This window comes from Alosa sapidissima, chromosome 13, assembly GCF_018492685.1.
Source record: "Alosa sapidissima isolate fAloSap1 chromosome 13, fAloSap1.pri, whole genome shotgun sequence".
Taxonomy (NCBI): Eukaryota; Metazoa; Chordata; class Actinopteri; order Clupeiformes; family Clupeidae; genus Alosa; species Alosa sapidissima.
In genome coordinates this window covers 1,025,476-1,049,504 of record NC_055969.1, presented here as the reverse complement: position 1 = coordinate 1,049,504, position 24,029 = coordinate 1,025,476, and the positions used below count along the sequence as shown (strand labels likewise).

Genomic DNA, 24,029 nt, shown 5'->3' with positions numbered 1-24,029 from the left:
TGTTTGTGGTTGTCTTTTTGCTGTTGTTGTGCTTTACCTGTTCCAAGTTCATTCTTGTCTCCAATTTAGCAGACACTTTTGTCCAAAGCGACTTACAAATATAAAACAATACAATAGTTAAAAATATAGCTGCAAGCAGCAATGTGGGGGCCTAGCAGTACACTAGCAGGAATGGCGTTGCCATGGCATGAGCAAGCACTCGCAGCAACTTTCATGGCAATTGGATAAAGAATGACTGAGATATCAGCTCATTTACTTTTACAGCGCCTCTAGAGGCCAAATTACGCCAATGTCCTTGTGCGTCCTCACAATCAAGTACCAAGTCCTTGTACCAAGTTTGGCTTTAGTACATCAAAGCGTTCCGGAGATATGAGCTCACCTCCTGTTTTGCAGTGCCAATAGAGGCAAAATTCTTTATTATATATTAATTAAAATATTTTATTGATACTCTCCTTAATGTAGTCTTATCATGTCATTGTTTTTATATTATTGATTGAATGTGCATTGTTGTTTTATTATTGCTTTTCCCCTCATTTTCATTGCTTATTTTATCAGGCTATTGATTGAATTGATATTGTTGTTTATTATTACTATTCTCCTTATTATATTTGACCATACATTGAACATTCTAATCTGTTCCCTGTTCAATTTGTTGTTTTGTATTTGTGTGTCGCTTTGCACAAAGGCGTCTGCCAAATCCATAACCATAACCATAAAATGATACCAATTTCCTAGTGCGGGAAATACATTTCAATATCTTAATTTCCCCCTGCCGGCAACCCAGGGCGATGGGTGTACAGTCAGTAAATGTTGGCTACACATGAATTCATTTATTGTATGGCCTCCAGGAACGGCTTTTCACAAAACTTGGCAGGCATTCAGAGGGTATCCTAATGATCCTACACGTCAAATTTTGTGCAGTTCTGAACATGTCAGCCAAAGATAACCTGTGATTACAACGCCTCATTTTTTGCTTATAAATTTAAGTCTATTTGTCATTGTAGACAGGGCCATAAATTCAAAATTCTGTAACCCTGTAGGCATTTTTAAGGAAAAGGTGTTATACATTGATATTTTGAAAGTTCGATGTCTTCTGAATATGAATCCACTGTGTAGCAGTGAAATAAGGGTCTCGCTTTTTAATCATTGTTATTGAAACAGTACGTGTATTGATCAGAGACACTAAAGGTGAACAGGGTAACAATTTTGGATATCTCTTTTTATCATTCAATAAATCATACATTGCTGTCAGCTGTCTATAAATATAGTTTTCTAGTTCTAGGGATAAAATGTTATATTAATCAAGCTATGAATGACATAAACTATCCTCGCTGTAAAAGCCTTCAGAATATATAGATAAATAAATATTACCTACATCTAGAGCATTTGATGTAGGTAAGTGCTACTGAAGTGTTTCAGAATGTGAGGAAAAACTAATTATAAGGAAACTGACTTTAAAAATATGTATTGGAATTTAAATCTGCAGACTTAAATCAAAAGTGTAGTAAAGCACCACTGCCTGTGGACAACACCAGGATGGATAGCTGCTTATTTGGGCCTCACCCCATGAAGCATGAGTGTCCATTCAAGACCTGGTAAAACCGCCTCCGCTTGCACAGTCCAGAAGGCTGATGAGCTTGGTTTTGGTAGAGGAGGTGGCTGTTGCCTACCTCGCTACACAGGGCTTATCAGTCAATGGTAAACCTACCCCCTATCTCTTCCCAAGAAGGCTTATGCTGGGCTCTATTTCAGGCACGGGCTTTGCTGTTTACAATTTGAAAATAGGCAATTATGACTGCTTTAGAAAAATTGTTTTCAGTTTGCTATCAGACGTTAGACTTCAGACATTTTTCTTGGTTTAAGTCCTGATCATGCCTGTGGCGAGCTCAACACCTCAGCACCACTACAGCATTAAAAAAGGACACTTCTAGCCTCTTCATAACATCCACTATCGGCTTATCTGCAGCCTCATAGGCAAAGCCCCTATTTGTAGAACGCAATCGCTTCTCTTTCAGCATTGCTTCTGCTCACAAATTTCTTTTGCAGATGTCTGTGCATCACAGAAGCCTGTTTTTCGGTAACTGATGAGTTCGCCTTTGTTCTTTTGTACAAGGTTAACAGCTACATCAAGCTGCATGTTGGTTGATTTTAGAAGCTTGCTAGTGATGTTAATTTTAGACAAAATGTCAAACCAGACAACACAACAAATCTGAAATCTAAATTAACCTATTTCTTCCACAAAGGAGTTGGCTTCAACAGCCACTACAGGGTCAGTCGCTTTATTTCTAACTTCTAACAGGGCTTCCCTCACCCTCTCTGCCTGGTAGCGCAAATCTTCAATGCTTTTAATCTGACTTTCCCAGTGCGTCTCACTCCAGGACTTGAGGGTGAGGTCAACAAACTTCCGTAAAATGGCCCACCTTAGAGTGGACCCAGCGAACAAATTGTACACCACCTCCACATTTCCAAAAAAACAAGAAGCATCCGTTGATGCTTTAGCCGCATCTGAGACTGTCAGATTTAGGGTATGAGCACTGCAAGGCACATAAAAAGCTCTTGGATTAATAGCCTAGCCGTGCACCTTTGTGTTTTCCCTTCATATTAGCCCCATTGTCATAGGACTGCCCCTGACGATCCTGAAAAGGCATGTTCAATTCTTCAAGCCTGTTAAGGATTAGATTGGACAAACCAAGGCCAGTGGATTCTGGAGCTATTAGAAATCCTAAAAAGTGCTCTTTTATTTCTGGTGTTTTGCCCAGAGGGACTGTGCGTACCACAACATGCATTTGTTCACGGTGACTAGCATCAGGTGTACAGTCTAAAATAATTGAATAATATTTGCAGTCCTTAATTTCTGCCACCATTACCTCCATTATTTTGTCACTGACACACTCAGCTCATTCTGGATAGCCTTACCCAGGTATGTGCAAGGGTGCAAGATTCCTCTCTGCCAAACACTGATACTAATCAAACGGATGAGAATATCTCTCCAACATTTTTTTTTCTGCCTCCAAAAGGGCCATTTCTGTTGCATCAATAGTCTTCTGCTTAGAAAGATAGAGGGCAAAGTCTTTCCACTTCACCATATTACTGCAATGATCTGGACTGTTCTCATGCTGTTTTAGCAAAACACCTACATTACTCTATGATAAGAGTAACTCGTTACCAGGGAAAGTTACTATTTGCGTTACTGTTACAAACAAAAAAGATTTTGGATTTTTTGAGCAGCCAGTTGAAATGAGTAGAACAGACAGGTGTTTGGAGGCTACATAACTTTCAATATTTATTAGATAGATAGATAGATAGATAGATAGATACTTGATCCCCCAAGGGGAAATTCAAGATAGGCTATTGCACATCGACAGACCTAGATGATTTCAGCCTGTGCCATAGGTTTTTGTTGTGAGGCAGAAAGATCTAGCTTTTGCTGCTTGGAGGACTTTGCTCCGAATCCTTCTTTGCTAGTGGATGGCGAGCTATCATCTGTGGTGGAGGTATCGGTGTTTTTGTCCACCAGCTTTAGATGCGTGTGTGAGATGCTTCATTAAATTTGAGTTGCTTACAACAGCAGACATCAAATTAGATAAAATCTCCTGGAATCTAGAGCGAACAAGAGCGCGCACACGAGACCGAAACTTCAAATCGTGTGTTCATCTGAGTGTTGCGCGCACACGACGGGAATGGAGAGAGAGAGAGAGAGAGGTAGTGCGTGTGTGTCTGTTCAAGAGAGAGAGCATCCTGATTGGCCTGTTTCAGTTCAGTAGGAACAGGAGCGATCATGGCAGAGGCAGAGTGTCCCCCAAAAAGGAACATTTAAGACCCATTTCACATCAGACTACACGAAAGTGTAGGCCTACCCTTGTTCAAAATAACGATAATATATATAATAAAATAACGATAGTCTTGCATGCTGCACTGTTTGTAACAGTGACTTTAGCATTGCCCAACCATGACGGGTTAAATGATTGCAAAACATGTTGAGGTGAGTTTAACAAGTGTCATTTCATGTGCATATTATTCAGGACTAGTCTACTAGATGGCTATTTGCCAAGACAAAGTCTTCGCTCCTGGACATAATGTCTTTGATGAATTTGAAGTAGTGCTTATATCTCCACCTTGAAAATGCCAACTTTTCGGATTGCTCCTGACCTCTGCTGTTTCATCGAATCTCTATTTTAGCGGTTGCGTGTGTGTGTGTGGCACGTGTGCTGGCAAGTGTGTAAAAACACTGGCTCTGATTGGCTATCATGAAACATGACTCTGCCTCAGCCAATCATAATCGCTTACATCGTTATTAACCCACCTCCTCACTAGCTGTGAGCCAGGGTGCGTTCGGATTACAGTTTATTCAATCAATGCATAGTAGGCTAACGCCAAAGATTGTTAAGGCGGAACTCCTTACGCACAACGCACAGCATTTAACGTCCAGTAACGTTAACGGCGTTGTAACGACAGGAAAAGTAATTAGTTAGATTAGCCTACCCCATTAGTGAAAAAATAACGCCGTTACCTAACGCCGTTCTTTTTAAACGGCGTTATTTGAAACGCTGCAATCACGATGTCCCTCTGTTGACAGTTTTGTCGAGAATAATTTGCAAAAGAAGCAGTAAACCACATAATTTTTCTTTGAATAAATTAGCTAGCTTTGCTTAATTTCCCCCCATTAACTATTGTCTATGTATAGTGGTAGTGAAAGCTTCGTCCATCTGATGTTTTGGGGAAGTGTCACTAATTGGCACTGGCCCGCTTCTTACCATCAGTCCTGATCAGTCCTTTCTGAGTCGGACAGGAATGCTGACCATTCAACTGGGTCAATCGGTTCTGACTATTGCTATTAAATCAATTATCATTATCGTTATCGCGGAAATATTAAATCTGATACAGGACTCGTATTTTGACATATTGTAACTCGACCGGAAGTCAAGACAGCAAGTTTGTGGCTCACGGAACTCTGATACTTGTTTAAGACGGCGGGTTTTTATGTTGACAAGGAAAAGAGACTGAAAGCGTCTATGCTTTCAATGAGACGTTGGTTGCCGCAACTTCCTGCATTTAGAAACGAACAAGTAAGTTTGCTTACTCAAGTCAGTTTCGCGCAAATATTTTAGAGCGTCATAATTACTCAAGTGCCCGTTTTCTATGCTCATCATGAAAACGTAACGTATGTGTACACAGTGTTGCTTGACCAGCACAAATGAAGCATATCAAATACATTTGCAGGTTCACGTCATTCGGCAAGTATTCTGCTTAAATTGCCTAGCCGTCACTCACATGGACATGATTACGTTTAACCAGAGAATGTCGGGCTCTGGTTTAAGGGTGCATTCAGAGCACCTCGGAATGACAAGGACCGCCCCCATGGCTACTTTCTTTTTCCGGCAGCAAGTGTTCAAGTGCTTTGCCATCGAATGTGTGACAAACACGGATGCCACAACAAAGGTTAAAACATACACTCACTAATCTTAAACAAACAACTGTATTGCTTAAAATATAGTGTAAGATGCTCGTGAAAGAAAGATATGCAGCTTTTCAAGTGATAAAAAGGGCAAATTCCCAAGTTCACATTAAAACTTGGACATGAAAGGCCACATGGACTACAAACGAACTACAACGTGATGACGAGCCTCTAACTGGGCAACTCTGTTAGCAAAATCTAGCCCCAGTTTCCGACCTCTGACTCACACATTAAGTGACGTGAATGACGCGGAATGATGATGTTTTCACTGGAGAAAGGTTTTTCCGAAGCCCATGAACGCTAGGTAACTTAGCCAAGGGGTTATGTCATTGGTTAGATCTTTCAACGTCATTTGACACAGGTAATGCGAGATACCGAAACTGACCATAGATATTCTGGTGCGATCAGTGAATTCATAGACTGTATAGAGCATTACAGTCCCGCTCACAGCCGATGCCGGAAGTAAAAATTCAATGCAATTTCTCCATTGACAATTGCGGTATAAGCCATAAAAACTTAACTGCACGTGGGTAGACTTAAAGGAATTATCCGGAGTAAAATGCACTTTAGATCGATTTACGGATTAATGGGAGTACATACGTTGAGTTGACATCCAAATCATGTCATTCGGATGTGTTTTGAGAAAGTTCGATGTTACCGTTTTTAGTCAAAGCTCGTTAGCGTGGAAGTGAGAAGGGCATATTATTTCGCCGCTACAAAACGCTATTTTTATACCTCTTCTACAGTTCCAAACAACATTGCACTTATGTGGTAGTGAGTAGAGGGTCCCTAAAGCCAAACCGAAGTATCCCGAGGTCTTTATGTGGTCGGATAGAGAGTCCAGAATGAATTTCATCAAGCCAGTACCTTTCTGGAAATGTTGCCATCTCGATTGCCAAGTGTGCTCTGGAAATTCACAATTTCGTCGCCGTTTAAAATACTACATCTGCTAATTTTGGAAAAGCTGGCTCAGCCTATTTCTGATTCTTGAGATAAGGGACAAAACATGTCCCCCATCAAAATGTTGCAATTTCCTTTAAGAAACAATACATTATTTCATTTAAAAAGGCTTTACAAGTTGGATATGAAAGAATTGTGTATGTTTAGACTTTTAGTTTTGGCTATATTTATATTATTTCATAGTAATTTCATAAAATACCGGCACTGTACTATGAAAGCCCATGCAAATGAACTCGTCCTCCGCAGAGGTTACAGTATCAAACTGCAAAAATAAAGTGTTTTAAAATGCCCAAAATGCACAAATATGATTATGAGGTTAATTGGATGGCTTATTAAAAAATCAGAAAATACTTAACGTGAACATTGCATTATTTTATACATTAACAACAGCCTTTCAAAATCTGTCCTCAATTCATGTCAACTCCGTCAGATATTTTTCAAATTTGAAATAAATCAGGCATATTTTGGTCAACTTTAACCCTGAGGACCCCCTTTGACTTCTTTCTGTTGATGGATGCAGCAGTCCAACACATGGTCTTATAAGTGTTTTTAAAAAAATAAATATTCAGCGTTGAAAGTTGAAATCCCTGTGGTCACAGCTTTTATGTGTCAACACTGTCTTCAAAGTAGAGCTGAATTCAATCAAGAAGTTTGAAATAAAAGTTGGTATTTTGGTTTAGTTTAGTTGCAGCTGGCAACTGAGAAAAATTAAAATGGCTACCATCTACTACACATGATTAAGTAAAGAAAACATGTTGTTTTGTCAACTCCATCAGACGTCAACTCTGTCAGATATTTTGTCTGACGGTGTTGACATGTAAGCTGACGGAGTGGAAAAGTGCTCCCAAATACTCATTAAGTAATGTATAACAACTACATAACATGATAATATGATCTAAGTATGCATGTTGATTGACTTAAAACATCTTAATATACCCAAATGCCAAATAACTTATAATAATAACTCATAAAAAGTATTGTTTTTATCTGTAATCTAGGCAGACAGGAGCAAAAACAAAGAAACAGTACCAGAGAAAAGGGAGAGAAAGAATTAACAGTGACCCAGAAAGCAGAAGGGACAGTTAGACAGTAAACAGCAGTTAGAAAAGGAGAGACAGAGATGGAAGGACAGGGTCCAAAACAAAAAAGTAAAACAAGTAGGAGAATTAGGACCCAGAGCAAAAAGGCACCGCAATAAGTATTGGAGGAAAGCAAAGAAAAGGTCCAGAGCTATGCAGAATAGATGGCTAAATGAAATAGACACCCCACCAGAATGTCCTCTGGACCAGGCTGTTGAGGAGCCTACTTCAACCCAGCGTGCCCTTGCAGATGAGAGAGAGAGGAGAAAAACCAGGAAAAGACACGCAAGGGAGATAAAAGCATTGAAAGAAAAGGTTAAGAAATTAACAAAAGAGCAACACAAACTAAGAAAGCAGGAATGGCGGAAAAAGAAGGCTCAAATAGAAAAGTCAAATGTCAAACTAAAAGATAAAATGATTGTAGATTCTCCATGAACAGAAACAGAGAGGATGATAACGGGAAGCCAACATTGGAACCCCAACATTAGGAGATGTCTTCTTTTCCACAAGAGCTGAGAAGGAATTATACACATTATTATTATACATTGTGGCACAGAAACGAGCCGTTGAAAAATCAGGCCACAGACAACTGGCATTACACTGCAAAAACTGCTTATCTAATAAAATCTAACCAAGATTATTAATCTTATCAAGATAAAAAACTAGCTTGTATTGTTTTCAGTATAAAGAGACTTACCAGTGCTTTCTCATGAAATCATTTGACTTTTCAAACTTTTCTTAAATTAAGACATTTCATCATGAAAACAAGCAGATTTGCCAGTGCATTGAGCAAATTTGTCCTAAAAACAAGCCAATTTGTCTGCCAGTGCGTTAAGTAAATTTGTCTTGATAAGACTCCTTAAAATAAGTCAAAGTTTTCTTAAATTAAGTCAAAATGACCTTTCAAGAGGTAAGTCTTTTTATACTAGAAACAATACCAAATAGAGTTTTTGATGTTAATATAAGATTAGATTTCATTTTTTGCAGTGTATTAGGCAAGGTTCTAAAGAAGTATCGGCTTCTCCATAGGCTTCGCCAGTTTGGTGTTAGCTACAGACTTAACATAATGATGACAGAGTTGCGACGGTTCCACATGAATTCCCTGCTACTTGAAAACAAAAAAGATGGATGCTGTTGCTGGAAAACAGCGGTCTTTGAATCACGACTGGAGTTAAGCTTTTTTTTTTTTAAGTTGGCAAAAGTTTGATCACTTGTGGGACTCCACTGGTGGGAAAGCGCATGGGACTCATGAGAAGTAGGCAGTGTTGGGAAGGATACTTTCAAAAAGTATTCTGTTACAGAATACAGAATACATGCCCAAAAATGTATTTTGTAACGTATTCAATCTGAGTAACGTATTCTGAATACTTGGATTACTTCTGCATTGATTTGCAATGCAGCCATCAAATCCTGCTTACTAAACAGGCCTATTCTGATGTGTTCTTCTGTTCCAAATGGCTAAACCCTGCTGGAAAAAAAACAGCTAGAAACCAGCTTATGCTGGTAGCTGGTTTTAGCTGGTCTGCTGGTTTTCTTCCAGCTCTTGCTGGTCTTTGCTGGTGTAGCTGGTTGGGCCACCAGCTGGATATGCTGGTGTGACCATCTGGGGAAGCTGGTCATGCTGGTGTGACCAGCCTCTCTTGTGGGATACAGCTGGTGCAAGATGGTCATGCTGGTGACCAGCCTGTCAAGCTGGTCATGCTGGTTTGCTAGAATGACCAACATAAGCTGGCATGGCCAGTTAAACCAGCACTATAGACCAGCAACACCAGCTAAAATGACCAGCTTGAGGTGGTACGACAAGCAAAACCAGCTGAATTACCATCATAAGCTGGGAAAACCAGCTGAAGGTATGTTTTCGCAAGAGTTTTGCTTGGCTAGTAGGTCAACCATCATAGGGTGGTCAAACAAGCTGGTCAACCAGCAAACCCCCTTTAGCTGGCCAGGCTGTTTTTTTCAGCAGGGAAGTGTTAGGCCCATATAGGAGAATGTAAAGTCAACAAAGCTACCAGATACAACTATAAAATAGCAAGGTGACCAGTAAAACTACAGCAGGCAACTAGGCTAGGAGGAGGGATGTCTGTTTCTGTCCAGTGAAAGATTTTGAAACTGACAGGGACCGCTTGTTCCCTGTTCAACACCTCTTGTCCAATGTCCAAGTCCCGCAGGTTAGACAAACTATTATATATAAATATATAATACTTGGCTCTACAGCGAAGGCAGTAATGACAGATAAAACATTATATGTACTTACTTGCTGAGAGAAATTGGAGCAAATCATAGAACTTACTTGCCTGAGGTCCTGTAGAAACTCTTTGTTTTAAGTTTGATACTCTTTTCCTTGATACTGCCATGTGAAAACTAGTCAAATATCTTTAATCAGTGTGATTCTCGAATAGTTTGTCAACACCGTCAATTGTCAACACCGTCAGTTGTGTGTCAACACCGTAAGATGGAGTTTTTTCATTTTTATAAAAAAATGTATATTTATTTTGTTCAATTGAGTGTGTTCATACATTAAAACAGCAACTTATCTACATGCATCAGTGTCTTGTGTGCACAAAACCACTAATTGTATATATTAAAAATTAAAAAATAGTAAACTAAATTAAGGTAATTTAAAATGGCTTATTTCAAAACAATGTAAAATGATATTAAAAGTGTATATAATGCAATTTATCACTAAACCTTTCTAAGGCACACCATTTCTACACCCTCAAAGACTTTAGAGTGTTGTTGAATTGATCAAACACACAAAAAAACATATTTTCATGTGTCAGACGGAGTTGACAAATGACAAGTTACTAAGTCAGTAAATGTCATTTTTTTTAAAAAGTGGTTAATAAAAAACCTGTTCCTTTTCAGGCATGATAGATAAGATCTATGTTTATGATGATATCCAATTCAAATTAATGTATTATTGATTTTTTGTTTGTCACTTTTCAAAAGTACTTTTGTCCCTTATCTCAAGAATCAGTGATATATATTTATTTGGAAAAGATCAATAGCTTCACTGCACAAGGCTCAATGAAAGTGAAGCTATTGAATACCCCCCCCCCCCCCCCCCCCCCCCCACACACACACACACAATATTGTAAGAATGGTGAGTGTAGTATGTTGCTTGGGACGCCCTAGATGTGTGTTGTGATTTTGGAAGCTATAGGCTCAATGAGTGTGGTGTGGAGAGTGGTGTGTTAAGATTGTCTTGGTAGTGTATAGGTCTAATTGAGTGCCTGTCACTTTAAGACGTTTGTGAGGGAACCCTTGCAATTGTAACACCGTTAAAAGGCTGCTGATGTGTGGATGCAATTCATAACGTTTTCTATGTAGTTAGTAAAAATAAAGGTTCATACTTCTCCTTGGGACAAGCACTTTTGAGTCTTGGAAAACACTTACATTCCATTTACATCGGGATTTTGCAAACATTCAGTGTCAGAGTCAATAAAATGAGCCCTGCATGAGTAACGAAATTGACAAGCAGCTGTAAGAAAGCATGCTAAACTCGACATCCAAACAGTATTCTAACGTTAGCTTTGAGATACTGCGTGATTGCATAACTTAACTTAGTTTAGTCTCCTCAATGTACTATGTTGTGATAAGCCCTCAGCGGTTAACTTTAATGCAGCAGTTTTGAACAAATTTAGATAGATAGATAGATAGATACTTTATTGATCCCCAAGGGGAAATTCAAGGTCTCAGTAGCATACAGACATCACACACAACATGCACTTACAGCAGAAATGGTAAATATAAGTATAAACATATAACCAAACTCCACTGTACAATAGAGACAGTAGAAGATTTAGAAAAACTAACAATACTAAATATACAATATAAATTAAATTTAAAAATCCACAGTGTGCTTGAGGGTGATCAAGCATGAGACGCTTGCAGTGACAGGGCCGGGACTGGCCTGTAGTTCTGTGTGCATGGTGAGGTGCTCAAGAGAGTGAGTGTCATGGCGAAGGTGCAAAAAGTAGTCCAACAGTAGTCCTGTAGTTCTGTGTGCATGGTAAGGTGCTCAAGAGAGTGAGTGTCATGGCGAAGGTGCAAAAAGTAGTCAAACGGTAGTGCAACAGTGCAAGAATAAGGTCTAGAGACCATCATAAATAATATGGACAAATAAGAGATTAAAGTATAATGTAGACAAGGTAATATAAAAAACTATGTCAGTGCAAGAAAAGGTTGAGGTAATAGGGTTACAGCCATTCAGTATTGTCAAGTCAAATTTATTTATATAGCACATTTCAAAGCAATAGCATTGCACCAAAGTGCTTTACATAAAATAATAATAATAAAAAAAATAATAATAACAATAATACATATACATACATATAAAAAAAGGGAGAGGTGAGGGAGTCTAGGAGGACAGTAAGGAATTAAAAGATCACATAAATACTGAGGTGCTAAACCATGTAAAGCTTTGAAAACAAACAGAAGAATTTTAAAATTAATTCTTTGTTCCACAGGAAGCCAGTGCAGTTTAGCCAACACAGGTGAAATGTGGTCACGTTTCTTAGATCCAGCTGGAGTCTGTTTAGAGTAGATTTAGTTACACCTACATACAGTGAGTTGCAATAATCAAGCCTAGAGGAAATAAAGGCATGTATAAGGATTTCTAAATCACTGTAGGAGAGAGAAGACTTGAGCTTTGCTATTGTCCTAAGTTGGTAAAAACTTCCCTTGACAACGCTGTTGACTTGCTTATTAAAAGTCAGAGAAGAGTCTAGGAAAACACCTAGGTTCTTGACCACACTGATGGTTAACAGACAGAGGGCCAAGATACTTGCTTACATTGTTGACAGAATTCGGTGGTCCAAAAATTATTACTTCTGTTTTGCTGTCATTTAGCTGTAATAAGTTGTTAGCCATCCAATTCTTAATGTCATTAAGACAAAGAAAAAGGTTTGTCAATGAGCAGGAATTTTCAGGGGCCACCGGTATATAAAATTGGGTATCATCTGCGTAGCAGTGGTAACGAATATTGAATTGATTGAAAATGGAGCCCAGGGGAAGCATGTATAAAGAAAATAATAGAGGCCCTAAAATAGAACCCTGGGGGACACCACACTTAATGGGAGCAGATGACGATGAAGCATTGCCTAAATGCACTGAAAAAGATCTATCAGTTAAGTAAGATCTGAACCAATTTAATACAGTGCCTTGCAGACCAACTTCAACAACCAGGCGTTTTAAAAGGATCTTGTGGTCAATGGTGTCAAAAGCAGCACTAAGATCTAACAGGACCAATAGGGCACAAGAGCCAGAGTCAACAGAGATCATTATGGACCTTAACCCTTAAAGGAGTACCGTCACACCGGTGTGACGGGAATGTTGGGAAATTAACATTCTAAAGAATATCTGGGTTCATTGAATTCAACATAGAATTTTAGAACCTTCGATTGTTGCGGAACTTAGAATGTTCAAAAACCTACACCTTTTAAGGGTTAAGTAAGGCAGACTCTGTACTATGAAGTGGTCTAAAACCAGATTGAAACTTGTCAAGGATATTAGAGGTGTTTAAATAGGAAGAGACTTGTGACAGAACAACTTTTTCTAAGATCTTAGAGAGAAAGGCCAGTTTAGAAATGGGCCTATAATTTTTCAAATCAATGGGATCAAGGGAAGGTTTTTTCACGAGAGGTTGCACAATAGTGTGTTTAAAGCCAGAGGGTACTACTCCATTAGCCAGGGAGCTATTAATAATGCTCAAGATAAAAGGGCAAATAGCCGCAAAAGCTTCTTTGAAAAGGTGAGATGGAAGAATATCAGAGTGGCAAGAAGAGGGCTTCATATGAGAGACCACGTCTGACAACTGTGAGGAAGAGACTGGTTGGAAATGTTGGAGGCGGCAAACTACAGACTTATACAAAGCAGGATCAGAAATTGAGGGTGTGATATGAGACTTTATGTTGTCAATTTTGTCAATAAAGTTACAATACAATTGTAGCAGAAGCCATTGGTCATGTGTGCTAATATAGCATGAAAAACAGTGTAGCAGTAAAACATAAAAACATTACATATAGTAAAAACATTAGGCTGTGGACAGTAGTAAAGCAGTAGTGGGCAGTCAGTACTCAAACATGGAGAGGGTGGAGAGGCAGACAGACTATGCAGAGAAGTCTATCTCTCCTCTTCCCTTCCCTTTAGTGAAGCATTGAACAGTTCAATGGCCCTGGGACAAATGAGTTCCTCAGCCTTTCAGTTGTGCATGGCAGTGAGCAAAGTCTCCAGCTGATCAAGCTCTTTTGCTTTTTAATAGTGCTGTAGAGTGGATGACATGTTGATCAGTTTGTTCAGGGTCCTTTTGTCAGATATTGAAGTGATGCACTCCAGTTCAGCTCCCACTACAGAGCCAGCTTTCCTTACCAGCCTGTGCAGCATTGTCACGATGCTAAGTGGATTTAGTAGCAATTTAGCCCGTCATCTTCTATGCAATGCTTCTATGTGGCAACAACAATCCTTTAACAATCATTAATGTTTTGTTAAATGCACATGCAGAGGAGGGGCAGCGGGCTCGTTACGAGAGAGAGTGGGGCGGGCAAGGAAAGGCTGCGTGCGTAAAAAGCGCAGCTCAATAAAAGGATTTTATGTTATCTTTAATTTCAGTTCAGTTCAGTTAACTTTATTGTCCCAAAGGGAAACTTGTCTCGCAGTCAGGTACACATAAATAGCACAAGATACACAAAGACACAAGATGGGGTTTAATATAAGTTAAGAAGGTTAAGAAAGAAAATAAGAAAGAAAGAAACTGTCTTCAATATCAATCTACGTTCCTGACAGATGCTCATCAGAATCGTTTCTGTGCAATAAAGCAAAATTGTGCAAATTTAGCAGGCGTATTGCACTAGGAATAAAAGAGTTGTTTGTCCTATTGGACTTATAAAATGGGACTCTTAGTCTCCGGCCTGAGGGAAGAGCTTCAAATGAACAGTGAAGGGGGTGATTTTTACAGTCCAGTATAGAACTTGCTTTCTGGATGACCTGCTTCTCGTAAATGGTCAGCAAGGACAACTGCGGATAGCCAGTCAACTTCCCAGCCACCTTCACAATGTGGCTAAGATTGTTTTTGTCCCTAAGACTGATGCCTCCGTACCAAGCAATAAAAGAAGAAGTGAGAACAGATTCTATAAAAGATTTGTAAAATAAAGACAGCATAACCTTATCCATATTAAACAAATTAAGCTTCCTAAGGAAGTATAACCGTTGTTGTCCCTACTTACAAATAGCCTCAGTATTTACATCAAATTTGAGCCTGTTGTCTAAAATTGTACCGAGATATTTATACTGATCAACCATCTCAATGCAGCTTCTATTTATATAAGTCAGTGGTGGAGAACATGATTGGTTTCTTCTAAAATCAATGACCATATCTTTTGTCTTTGAGATGTTTAACTGAAGAAATGACTTGTCACACCAACTGACAAACTCATCAACCACTGGCCCATGCTGGGATTCATGTTTATGCAGTAAACTAACAATGACTGTGTCATCAGCAAATTTCAGGATATGCCTATTTATATGCTGACTTCTACAGTCATTTGTGTAAAGGATGTAGAGCAGAGGGGAAAGTACACAACCCTGAGGAGAGCCAGTGGAAGAGATGCGCCTTTCTGAAAGACAACCATTGACCTTTACTCTCTGTGATCTGTTGGTTAAAAAGTCCATAATCCAGCCCACAAGATTATTCTCAAGATTAAATTCTGATACTAGTTTTCTAACTAAAACATGTGGCTGGATAGTATTAAAAGCAGAAGAAAAGTCCAGAAACAAGAGCCTGGCATGTGTGCCAGGACCTTCCAGATGACTGTACAGGAGGTTAACAGGGCTTAAATTTCACTGCGGGATTGCGGGTATTGCGCATAATTTGTTCAAGTCCCGCAGCTCTAGCCATCATAATGCGAGAAATTCCCGCATACACTTTTACAGCCTGTCTGATGACGTTAATATAGCCTAATCATTAAGTGGCGTGAATGCGGTACTATTGACCGGACTGATCAACTACCGAGTTGAATTGAACATAGCCTCATGCAGACGCACACACACACACGGAGAGAGAGAGAGAGAGAGAGAGAGAGAGAACCACTTTGCGCTTACGCAAATAGGCTACGCTACCATGGCAAACTTTTACATCGGGAAAGAGCTCCTTGTTAACTATCCTGCTAGCTCAGGTCACGTCAACACTTGATCCCAGAAAGATTGTCTTCGACATGTCAACATTTATTGTATCTAATGACATAGAAAACATAATGATTTGCATACACATACCGCACTATGCACAACTTTTATTCACTAGCGACTACAGCCTAAAACCGTCAGGTTGAAGGGGGGCTAATTACTCCATAGAATTACTCTCAGGTATTTTCTTAAAGTGACAGGCACTCAATTACACCTACTCATCACCAATGTGCACTCAATTGGACCTACACACCACATTAAAGATATGCCTAAGTGTTATAGGTTAAACGTCAATATGAGGCATTCAAATGACTAAATATGTTTAGCTAGTAGTAATTACTAGTAAAATGCTATACTTTAAAAAATGCATTATTAAATAAATACACTCTATATGAATTCAAAAATATATGATAGAAACATATCACATAAGCTATCATTTTCAGTGTGTGTTTGTGTGTGTGGAGAGAGTCAAGCAGAATCTAGGATGTCCACTGTTGTGAATGATCCCACTACAGTATATATTACTGATGACGTCAGGGTGGTGGGGGCCCCAAAATCAAACACTTTTTTAAAAAAAGTATCAAAGTATTGAAATCGCAATTCTTGACTTGGTATCAGAATCGACCCCCCCTCCCCCCCAAATTGTGTAAATCCCCCCTACATGAATAACCTAAGGGGAGAATTCCCCCCCATTTTGAAAAATGAATTTTAAGCCCTGGGTTAAGTAATGCAATTACTTATTATTATTAGCTCTATATTCAAACTGCATAGGATCCAAGGCCTCACCCACCCTTAACAACAATAACCATTTCACTATCTTTTCAAATGACTTCATGACCAGTGAGGTCAGTGCCACTGGTCTGAAGTCATTTAACGTCTTTATATTGTTGCCTTTTGGCACTGGGACTATAGTAGATTCCTTCCATATCTTTGGAACCCTTCTCTGTTTTAAGGACATTCTAAAAATATCAGTGAACACCCCACAGAGCTGTTCTGAACAGCACTTTAGCAATCTCCCAGTAATCCCATCTGGTCCTGGACTTTTATTGACCTTATTTCTTTTAAGTACTGACCTTACGTCTTCCTGTGTAATTAAAAATGTACATGTAGTGGATTTTACCAGAGATTGCTCATCAGTTAATTTTTGAAGTTCATCTGAAAAGTCATGAGTGTCAAAACGTGAATAAAAAGTGTTTAATGCTTCAGAAATATCTCGATCACTCTCATAAGCTGGGATATGGACTGGCTTGTTTTGTGTTCTATGCAGGCCTGTCATTCTCTTGACACCTTCCCATGCTGCCTTCAAGTTACTGCTGCCCAGTCTCTCCTCTATCTTACTTTTATATTGTAGTTTAACTTTCATGATTTCTGATCTGACCTCTTTTATTGCCTCTCTTTTTTCACCCTCATCCCCTTTGTGAAAAGCGCTATGTTTTTTCCTTAACACTTGTTTCATGGATTGAGTGACCCATGGCTTGTTATTCGCATACACTTTTACATGCTTTTTTGGAATAACAGTATCCTCACAGAAAGAGATATAACATACGGTGTCAGCCAGTTCATCAATATTTGAAGCAGAGTCCATGAAAACAGTCCAATCTGTGCAATCAAAACAGCCCTGTAATTGGGAAACGGACTCATCATTCCAGACCTTGATCTCTCTGGTTTTTACTTTCTCCCTCTTAAGCACAGGTCTATACCTAAGAGTGAGATGGATAGCATTGTGATTGGAGGAATCGAGAAGGGGCCGAGGGGAGGCCTTGTAAGCCTCCTTAATTGAGCCATAGGACAGATCTAGAGTCTTATTTTTCCTAGTTGGGCATGTGACATATTGATAGAGGTTGAGACTTTAAATACTTTAAATTTAAATAGTACAACATAGAAGATTAATGTGTGGCGGCCAGTTTTGATTTCATGGCGCCCCGCCACAGATTAGTCAACGTATAGGAAACGTCGCTCCATACGTCGCGCCAACACATGCTGAATCAGTAACCTACATTTAAACACAATTGTTGTGCAAAGTGGTCCTGCGTGCGTGATTGTTTCTGCATGGGGCTACGACCGCTACGTACAATTGAAGTCAGAGTTGGTCTGTCCAGTCAATAGTCCCGCATTCAGGCCGCTCCATTGACGTTATCAGACAGCGATGTAAAATGTGTGCACAAATTTCTTGCATTATGATGGTTAGAGTTGCGGGACTTTTTATTATTATGCGCAATACCCGCAACCCCGCGCTGAAATTTAGGCCCTGGTTTTAAATGCCCATCTTTTTTTTTTCTCTCACTCTCTCGGAGGTGGCCAGCTGAGCATTTGGACCTGCTTACTGCAGCTTCGGTCTGCATGTCCTTTTAAAACCGCATCTTTTTTCTCTCTTTTGAGCATTTAATCTGCTGCGGCTTGTCTCTTCCACATTGCCTATAATGTTTGATTGCATTGCATTCTCCACATTTGTAGCTAAATTTTCATGTACCACATCAGCATTTTTGTTCAGTGAATCTTTTGTAAATTGCTTTACATTTAACGTCGGGCCTATAGGCCTATCGCCTGGCTTGCCTCAGCTTCGGTTACGTCCTTTTAAAACTGCATGTTTTTCTCTCTCGTGAGCATTTAATCTGCTGCCTGCTTGAGACTTCACATAGCCCACAATACTTGATTGCATTGCATTCTCCACATTTTTAGCAAAATTTTCATATACCATATAGGGGTGTCACGATTCTCCAAATCCTTGATTCAATTTAATTTTCGATTTTAAAGTCACGATTCGATTCGATTTTTAAAAAAAATATTACTATACATGGATTTCTGTGCAACGTCACGAAAACATGCGTGCGCAACCAAGAGGCAGAAAGCACCATAGAACAGCATAGAGCAATGCAAAAGAGCAAAAGAATAAAATGAGTTTTTGTGCTGAAAACTGCACCAATTTGAAATCACGATGGTTAGAGAATGTTAAATATGTTCAATATCCCTAACGGAATGCATGTCTTCGCCAAAAGTGACAAAATACGATGTTATATTAATAATGCAAATGAACGGCAAACTTTGAAATATAGTCTGAAATGAGATGTTATTATCATTGAGACAACAGGGGTATACAAAAAAATCCGATTGTAGCTTACAGCAGCCGACTATTTAGGCTAAGTGTCTTCTGCCCCACGGCTGCGCGCGCATCTAGTTTTGTTGGTAAACGGAAACCCATGTATTAATGCATTCCTTATTTTATTTACTTTATTTTGGCCTTTTCCTTTTCTGTTTCGTGGGGCTTTTATTTTGAAACCGCTTTTTAATTTTGAAACGTTCCAACCGCAAGGTTGTAATTTAAACAGAACAAGCATTAGGCTAAACAGAGACATGAACATAGTGAAATGAAACACATGAATGATCATTTGATTGTTTTAGCACACTTGATCATTTTTTCACTTGCTACGTTGAGTAAGCTAGCAGCTAAGTTAACGTTAGTGTGAATTGACGTGAATGAACGACAAAATACTTCCACACTGGTGATTTCAGAGTAGCAAGAGGGGCTTTGATTTCGGTAGGTTGATGTGTAGCCTATATTTTAACTGGCTGCAGCGGAGGAGTGTTGACGTCGCAGTTTAGCATGTGTGTGTGCGTTTGTGCGTCTTGGCATGTTGGACGTGAGAGGGGGTGTGGCTGCATCGTCGATTCTACTTTTGAGTTCGAAGTTCGATATTAAGATATAATTTCAATCGATTTCGATATAAAATCGAAATCGTGACACCCCTAATACCATATCAGCATTTTTGTTCGGTGAATCTTTTGTAAATTGCTTTACAATTACCGTCGGGCCTATAGCCTGGCTTGCTTCGGTCACATCCTTTTAAAACCGCATCTTTTTCTCTCTCTTGAGCATTTAATCTGCTGCCAGCTTGTGACTCCACATCGTCCAAAATACTTGATTGCATTGTATTCTCCACATTTTAGCTAAATTTTGGTGTACCACATGGCATTTTCTTTCAGTGAATCTTTTGCTTTACAATTACCTTCTGGCCCTCTTCTTGGCTGCCTTGACTCCTTCGTCTTCATTAACATTAATCTTTTTGGCCTCAATTATGGAAGCATATGTGTAGCTTAATTCAAATGAGAATGCAACATGCAGTTCAAAAAGACATTACATTATGCAATTGCCAATTCATTATGCAATTTAATATTGCAATTTGCAATAATTTCCAACAAATTGTATTTTAATCTGCAAAGTGACAATGCAATCCTAAAATCAATTTGAATAATTTTGGTTAAAAAATAGAATAAACATGGATTGAATTGCATTCCATTTTGCCATGGTACTTCAGTCTCAAAATTCAAATGGCAATTCATTTTGCATTTAAATTTTCAATATTCAGTTTCATCATTTAACTGTCAATTCGTTTTGCAATTTAATACTCAAAGTGCAATGTAGGATTGCATTTTGAAAACATATTTGGCAAAACTGACAATGCCAGCCTGAAAACAATTTGGATTATTTTGGGCAAAACGTTTTGCCATCGTTTTGAGGCATTTTATTCAAATGGAAAAGAAATAGCGCCCCTTTACAGCCAATTCGATCTGTAAAAATGCTTAACATAATGATTGACGGCAGAGTTGCAACGGTTTGGTTTGAATTCCCTGCTAATTGAAAACAAATAAGATAATGTTGCTGTTGGCGAACAGTGTGACACGAGTTAAGCTTTTATTAAGTTGGCAAAAGTTTGAACTAGCCAGCTAGCTCCGCTGGTGGGAAACACATGGGACTCATAGCGCTGGCCTATTGCGTACAGAGGGAATTTGAAAGACAACCGATTATCCCGCCCCTCGGACTGAGCACTGCGAACGGTGAATGCCCAGACCCTACATTTTAATGTGGGTCTGGCTCGTCAGGCTAGTAGAACACCACCGTGTCAACGAGTCTGACTCAACGGACAGATTACTGAAAATTGACGACAGAGTGGGCTATCTAGCCCTACTTGTCCGATCTGATGTCAACCTGGTCCGTTCAAAGATTTCTGAGGCCTTACAGCTAATGGGCGCTAGCCGGTGGGGAGACCTTCTGTGGATATACCACTGGAGGGAATAAAGGGGTTACCTCTCTTATGAGGGAGATCGCGGAGCTCTTTGGAGTTCACAGGACAAGTAGGGCTAGATTGCCCACTCTGTCGTCCATTGTCGTTAGTTAGGCTAAAACTCACATAGCCTCTCCTTGCCCTGCTCACACACACACACACACACACACAACCTCCGTGGTCTGGCTAGCCTCTTAAGCGGACCGGGGGCTGCGGTCGCTCAGGGCCCACGGCTGCCACGACCGCCAAGGGGGCCCACGTTTGGCCAAATCTATCTCGCTGAATTGTTGTATACGATGCTTATTTGTAGGCTACTGATTACTGGGGGGTGATTGCTGGGGGGAGGGGGGTGCTACTAAAGATGCCACTGGTTAGACAGGCAAAGTTATCAGCAGCAACATAAGAGCCGTAATAATGTAAGAACACAGCTGGGTCTCGCGGACACTAGGCCTACTCGTGGTCACGGTTAACATTATTCATCAACTGTGACATGATATGTTTGTGCCACCAACACTCCTCCCCCAATAAAAAAAAATGTGCCCCCATGAATATCGCAAATGCCCCCTCTGTCACTGTACTCTACAGCGGGGTCTGTCGGCCAGAGACCTTAGTGCAGCTGCAAACTCCTCCATTGCAAACGCTACCTGGGTAAGACGTAAACACGGAAGTGACGTAGCCTAGTTCCCGCCTTGACGAGTGACTTGACAGATTACAGATCGAATTGCCATTTGAATTTTGCAACACAAAGAGCGTGGCAAAGTGCAATGCAATCACGGAGGGCGCTATTTCTTTTCCATTTGAATAAAATGCCTCAAAATGATGGCAAAATGTTTTGCCCAAAAATAATCCAAATTGTTTTCAGGCTGGCATTGTCAGTTTTGCCAAATATGTTTTTAAAATGCAATCCTACATTGCACTTTGAATATTAAATTGCAAAACGAATTGACAGTTAAATGATGAAACTGAATATTGAAAATTGAAATGCAAAATTAATTGGGGCCCGAGCACCGACGGTCTCGGCCTTGCGCACCGAGAGGTGCGAAGCCCTATTGTTTTTGGAAAGATTATTATTATTAGGGCCCGAGCACCGAAGGGCGCAAGGCCCTATTGTTTTTGTAAGGATTATTAGGGCCCGGGCACCGAAAGGCGCAAGGCCCTATTGTTTTTGTAAGGATTATTATTATTCTTTTTTTTATTATTAGGGCCCGAGCACCGAAGGGCGCAAGGCCCTATTGTTTTTGTAAGGATTATTATTATTATTATTATTAGGGCCCGAGCACCGAAGGGCGCAAGGCCCTATTGTTTTTGTAAGGATTATTATTAGGGCCCGAGCACCGAAGGGCGCAAGGCCCTATTGTTTTTGTAAGGATTATTATTAGGGCCCGAGCACCGAAGGGCGCAAGGCCCTATTGTTTTTGTAAGGATTATTATTTTTCACTATTATTATTAGGGCCCGAGCACCGAAGGGCGCAAGGCCCTATTGTTTTTGTAAGGATTATTATTATTATTATTATTATTATTATTATTATTATTATTCAGTATTATTGTTATTCTACTTTTTTGCTTTCCTGTTTTTGAGGTGGTTAACATGGTCGAAAACTCTTGAAATTTGGCACACACGTCAGGTGTCACGCATCGCAGTTAAGTACAAGAGCTTGACCCCGGGCGTGGCCCAGGGACTCGCTAGCGCCCCCTTAGGTGACTGATCCCGTGGTTGGCAAATATTTTGAGGTGGTTAACATAATCGAAAAGTCTTGAAATTTGGCACACACATCAGATGTCACACAAAGCAGCTAGGTAAAAAAGCTTGGCCCCGGGTATGGCCCAGAGACTCGCTAGCGCCCCCTTACGCCCCCTTAGATGACTGATCCCGTGGTGGGCATATACTTTCAGCTACACACACCAAATTTGGTAGGTGTCTGTATCTCCCCAAGATGAACGACTTTCGTATGTGCAATGCATTAGCCACGCCCTACAGGAAGTGTGGTATTTGGGATTTTGTGCAGACTAATATGTGATGAAATATGTGATGAATCATGCTGCCAAAAGAGGTTCTTCCTATGGGTGAAAACGCATGAAATTTGGCACACACATCAAGTGATACAGGGATAAAAGCTTGGCACCGGGCGTTGCCCAGGAACTCCATAGCGCCCCCTTATGTCACTGTGACTTGTGGTTGGCATATAGTTTTAGATACACACACCAAATTTGGTGGGTGTATGTAACTCCCAAAAACAAACAACTTTTGTATTAACATGTCATTAGCCACGCCCACAGGAAGTGAGGTAATTGAGATTTTGTGCGTTGTGGACATGATCAATTTTAACGTACTCCTCCTAGACGGTTGATCCCATTCATGTCAAAGTTGGTATACATGACGCCGAGATGTTCCTGATTATAAATTGTGAAGCCTTTTTTTGATATGTTGTAATTTGACGAAATGGCGAAATTATTAATTTTAATGCCCTTCCACATAAACAATAAATGTGTCATAATTCACCATGCATGGCTTGAAATGTTTTACATTTCAGAGGTCATTGAAGACCATGTTAATGATAATATTCACATGCCCATAATGCATGTTTGGCATAGCGCCACCAACTGGCAACAGAAAGAATGACAATTATGCTGATTTCACATGATCAATTTGAACATACTCCTCCTAGACGGTTTGTCAGATTCATTTGAAATTTGGCCAAGATGTCGCTGATGTTAAATTGTGAAGGGATGTTGTAATATATTTTATATGATTTTAATATCTCACCACATAAACAGGAAATGTGTCATAAATCACAGTGCATTGAATGAATGGTCTGAAACTTCTCAGGTTAATAGATATCATGATTATGATGATATCCAGACACCCAATGGGCCTGCCTGGCATAGCGCCACCACCTGGCCAAGCAGGAAATGTGCCAGAAATGGACAATGCCTTAAGTGATTGATCTGAAACTTTATAAAATATCGGATATCATTATTGTGATGATATTCACATTCGTAATTCACAGGCCTAGCATAGCGCCACCATCTGGCCAAGCAGGAAATGTGCCAGAGATTCTCTATGCTTTGAATAAATGGTCTGAAACTTCTCATGTTAATAGATATTATGATTATGATGATATCCAGACACCCAATGGGCCTGCCTGGCATAGCGCCACCACCTGGTCAAGCAGGAAATGTGCCAGAAATGGACAATGCCTTAAGTGATTGATATGAAAGTTTACAAAAAATGTGGATATCATTATTGTGATGATATTCACATGTGTAATTTCCATGCCTAACATAGTGCCACCATCT

At 39.8% G+C, this 24,029-nt stretch overlaps 1 protein-coding gene across 1 annotated transcript in view; it reads left to right on the top strand.

Annotated features, from left to right (window-relative positions):
• The first annotated feature begins 4,931 nt into the window (after positions 1–4,931).
• Positions 4,932–24,029, top strand: part of aggf1 (angiogenic factor with G patch and FHA domains 1) — a 136,851-nt gene continuing 117,753 nt past the window's right edge. The window contains exon 1 of the mRNA XM_042058545.1: positions 4,932–5,066. The gene's annotated coding sequence lies outside the window, so the exon portion shown is untranslated. The remainder of the gene's footprint in view (positions 5,067–24,029) is intronic.